Below are 5,393 nucleotides of genomic sequence, written 5' to 3' on the forward strand. Positions count from 1 at the left end.
TCCGCGACCCGGAGCGTCCTCCGAGCCGCGCGAAGACGCCGCAAGGCTCGAGGACTGCCAAAAACTACGGCTGCCGAAAGAGCAAAGCCAAGGTCAGAACGATTAGGAAGCTTAGAAAATCGACGAAAGGCAAACAATCGCCAGTAATCAAAAATGGAAAATGGGAGATTCCATCCGACCAATGAGAGGCTGAAGGCTGTTAGAAAGCGATTCCATCCTGGGATATAACCGGACTTCAACGACCGCTAAGGAGCTTCTTTCGTTATCAGCCTACAAGCACGGAATTTGTAAAGGACGTGCCATCCGCGGAGCCAAGAAGGTCAACGAAAATTAGTGAACGACTTGTCATATTCCACTGTAAGGTCGCTACCGGACTGAGTAGAAATTTTGTGAACCCACAGGGACCGCCGCTGCCTGCTGCCGACTGCCCCGTTCCGCGAGCCAAGTTTTTGTTGAGTCCGTTCCGAGAGGAACGAACCTTTATTTGGTGACCAGCGTCGCGGAGCGGTAGAGGCGTCGGCGAGCGAGGGCCCGGCCGTCCACCTGGGCAAGGGTCAAGGCTCGCGTCCCTCTCGCGTGTTTTGAGGAGGCTCCGGGTATCAGTTCGCATAATTTCCATCGTCGAGCTTCCGCTATTGCCGTGCCGGAAAGCGCACACTACCGAAAGGCTCCGTGGCTGTCGTGACCTTCGTCGGTCACGATTAGTAAAGCCCGCTGCCGAATACCCGTATCGCGACCGCGAACAAGGATCCGTATGATTGTCACACTATATCGCTGCTGAAGTAATAACTGATTGTAACCGCTACCGAATAATAAACGGTGTCTGGAAGTACCATCTGTCTCAGAATTTTAATAACCGTCGCTACTTATATCACCTCCGACCTAGTCCCTCTACCGCTGAGCTGCCGGTCATTCGTGCTAGCCGTTCGGGCGGAGTTCCACTCGTCGGCGAGACCAATTCGTGGTTCGTGATATATTTCTTTTAGTGGGTACGGACCGCCGTACCTGGCGCCCATTTGATGTTTTTGAGCTGTCGGGTCTCGCCAAATCTGCCAAGCGGTCTAACATTATAATTGCATTTTGTCCTGCACCCGATTCGTATGCCGACTGCACGAATCGGAAAAGTGCAGCGTTATACTACATCTCTCAAGAGGGGAAATGGTCTGGGTCTGACCTGGTGGCCTTCTAGCTAAGACGCGCTCGGCAGGAGAGACAGGGAAAAAAAATTATGCGTCGGTACTGTCGTACGTGACAATATATATATTTCGGGGGATTTATTAACAACTTCCCAGATAGCACATGGATGTCTTATGGACGTCCAGTGGACGTTCAAGTTAGGATATTGGACGTCCATAGGACGTCCAAAAAAAGCTCAATAGACGTCTAGTGGACGTTCATAGAATATCCATTTTTGGACCTATTTTGGATGTCCTTCGAATATTCAAAAAAGGACCTACACTGGACATTATTTTTAGTGTCCTACCATTCATACCCAGATAGCACATGAACATCCGATATATGTCCATAGGATGTACGTTTGACACAACTTTAGACATAAAATGTTCGAAATAAGGTCATTTCTGTACCTATTTTGGACGTCTATCCCAGGCAACACGTGACGTGATTTTCATATCAGTTTTTGGTAATTCGTGACGTCAATTATCCTGTTATAATCACGTAAAAATGAATAAGTCACGGCCCACTGACGTTATAATAAAACGTGAAAATGACATCATAAAGAGATATAAAAATGACATCGGAATATCCTTATTCGGTTTTATTTTCTAACAGAAACTATTTGTATAAATGTTACAGCGTTTGCTGATTTTACTTGAAAATTTTAAATTACTTGATTCCAATGTTATATCACTTTAAAAATTCTCACTGGCACTGGGATTCGAACTTGGACCATGAGACTATTTTTGGATTATGAATCTGTTGCTTCGACACTACACCACTCCTTCGATCGATATGAACGTCTTATATTTTGTCTATATATGTTGTACTTAACACAGTGTAATATAATTTTTTGTTAATATGATTTAATAAAATGATATAATTTTAATATTAAAAAATTATATTTATTAATAAATTATATTTTTCGTACCTTCATTGTTAATTTAAACTCTAGCTCTCTTTAATGACATAAAGTCTATGAAATCCCGCACATTCCATTTCGTTATCTTCAAATTTTTATAGTAAACATTTTTTTAAGTGTTATTAAATAGATAAAGTCATAAAAGACTATAAACTTTGAGTAATTATAAAAGAATATAATTTAATAAAGAAAAATCCACCTTACCATATAATATTTAATTATATTAATTAAATTAATGTATATATATATATATATATATATATATATATATATATATATACAAATTAACCCAGATAACCAACTATCTGTGAAAATTCTCTATGAACTTCTATTCATCTCTGTGCTATCTGAGTCAACATTTTCTTATTAACACATTTTTGAACATTATCCTACTAACTGGATAATTGCAAAAATGCAATGTTTGTGAGTAAGAAATGGAAGGACAAGTTCTATAAGGCTTTGTGACGATACACACTTGCATCATCACTAAGACCGGCCCGACCGACCACCAGTCGGGCCGTGCACCGGCGCGTTGCGCCAACCTAAACGCCGCAAGGCCCGATCAAAACACCGCGTAAACAAAGCGAGCGAATAACACGCGATAACACGACAACGATCACACAAAAGAAGCGATCAAGAGCGCGCGTCGCGGATACGCGACTATCACGTGCACAGCGAGCGAAGACAAAGCGGCGTCGAATATATAATCCGCGGCGCCGAATTAATCGAGACCAGATCGATCCGGACCGTCAACCGAACTCGATGCTACACAGCGGAGAGCAAGGCCTACGACCGACTCGTATCTGTCTCCTCAACCTGCCTAAGATCCCATCCTCGCGAGCAAGGACCGAAGCCAGTACGTTAGCTGCGCTCTGTCAATCTTTATCGACTCTTGCTTGCATCCCGTCAACGCCTCGAACAAGGACCGAAGCCAGTACGTTAGCTGCGCTTTGTCGAAGTTTCTCGACCCTTGTTCTTAGCCTCTCGACGAGCGGGATCGGGGATGAATACGCCGATACATCGACTACTCACTCCTCATCTCGTCTCTTGCCACGCGGACATGCAAGCGAGCGCGTCTCCGCCAAAAACGCGAAGACAGCGTGCCGTGCTGGGACACGGATTCGATACCGCCGACACCGCGCAGTCCCCGCGACCGACCGCGCGAACCGCGCACGAATCGCGACCGACGAATCGCGACACGCGACCGCCTGCCGAATATCCGAGGCGAACCTAGCCTTCGCGCTATACGCTTCGCCTACCGTCTTAGTTGCCGCGGCATACCGAAACCGCGACTCGGTAACTGGCGCCGTCATCCAGAAGAACTGTACACTAACACGCGACTACTCTGTACCAAGGCTCAATAAATCTTTTTGTTGTTTTTATTTATTACAATCCGCGTCGTCTTATTTCACGAACCCGGACTCCGGCAAGCGAATAGATCCGTGGCATCGACACCAACCGACACGCGGAATTCGGTTGTTACAGCTTATTCCTAGAAGTCAAATGCTTGAGATGCAAACATGTAAAAAAATAAATAACAACGTATATAAGTAATAATCTATTGGTTACATAAACCACATTTGATATAAATGAATATTAGGTAAATATTTGTCACATTCTTTGCTTATCGAACAGCTGACTAAAAATGACTTCTCAAAAACGTATTATAGATATCTTTAAATGACGTTGTTATCGCGTAAACATTATCATGTGTTTTAAACATCAGTTATTGGTTACATGACGTCTAGGACTGGTAATCACCATTTATCGACGTGATGTGACGTTGCTACCTGGGGATAAAATGATATGTAATGTTGATAGCGCGCAATCTTAACATGCTTATAGTCGAATTTTATATTTAAGACATTTATGTCCAAGATCGGATATCTTATGGACGTCCATTGCATGTCCATAGATGTGCGGACGTAAAATGGACATAAAATGGACGTCCATAGGACATCCTGTACTACCTGGGTTTATACAATGAAACAAAAAAGTTAAAATTGTAATTATTCATAATTGCAATAGATTTTAAAGTTATACAACACGTTTTTCAAACGTTATACTTTAAAAAGTGTAATATTTTATACGAAAATTGATTTAAATTAAAAATTCTATATTTTATTATATGTAAATACTGCTAGTTTGGCATACTTATTTAAAACTAATTGTAGTATTCTATATAAGTACGCAGACAACACAATATCCAAACTCGGGACATTAAAACGTCTTTAAGACATCTATCGTTTTTACGTTGGAATGTAAGTCTTTGAGACAACTTTACGTCGTCTAAAAAACGTCTAATGTCCTGAGTTTGGATATTGTACTGTTTGGCTAAGTGTACGTTTTAACAACTTCAAATCTTCTTGTTTCTTAAATCTTAAAAATTTGTAGATTTTTGTATTCTTTTGTAGAAAATTATAGATTTTCTTTAAAAACTACTTACACGAAATTGTTCATTTTAGAAAATTGTATTTTATTGTACTTTGTTATAGTATTGCGTACATGTTTCTACAAAACACTACATATTTTTATGAAAATATATAAATTTCTATTTTATGCAGAAATTTGTAGTTTTTCGTAGAAATTTCTTCTGCAGAATCAAAGCGTTTATAGTGTTAACACCTAGGTAAACATATTTTACATAAATATTTTATACGTATATCTCTAACTTTTCTTATATAGTATATTATTCCTTTATTATATGAAATATTTGGATTAAATAGCTTATTTTTAACTTATTTTAAACTTAGTTATATTAAATAATACATATTATAAAAAAATTAAAATTACTGCTTCGGCTGTAGCCATCATATGTACAGGGTGAGTCATCTGAATCTATCACCTCCAATAACTCGTTTGTGTGGCCAAGAATCGAAAAAAGTTTCATATAAAAGTTGTAGGGTTTCGAGGGGGAACCAAAATGGCGTACCTTTCAAATTTTGATTTTGACCGAAAGTGGGTTACTTCAACCGGAAGTAGTTTTTTTTAAATGGAAACCCCCCTTTTTGACACCGGAAAATGAAAAAGCGGAAAATTTTACGTTCAGATATAACTTTGGCTGTTTTAAAATTTTCAAGATGGCGGACGAAGATGGCGGACAAAAATTTTAGTCAACCGATTTGCACCAAATTAAGTTTACGAGGGTTTTTGGGGTTGCTGATCACGAATCTGAAGTCAGATTTGCAAAATTCAAAATGGCGGATCCAAGATGGCGGACCAAGATGGCGGACGAAATTTTTAGCCGAAATTAATAGAAATTACTACTCTTAGCACTACCCAGGAACAACGGCGT

Source organism: Odontomachus brunneus, unplaced genomic scaffold, assembly GCF_010583005.1.
Source record: "Odontomachus brunneus isolate Ranch 3 - 2012 unplaced genomic scaffold, Obru_v1 Obru_scaffold_168, whole genome shotgun sequence".
In the NCBI taxonomy this organism is placed as follows: Eukaryota; Metazoa; Arthropoda; class Insecta; order Hymenoptera; family Formicidae; genus Odontomachus; species Odontomachus brunneus.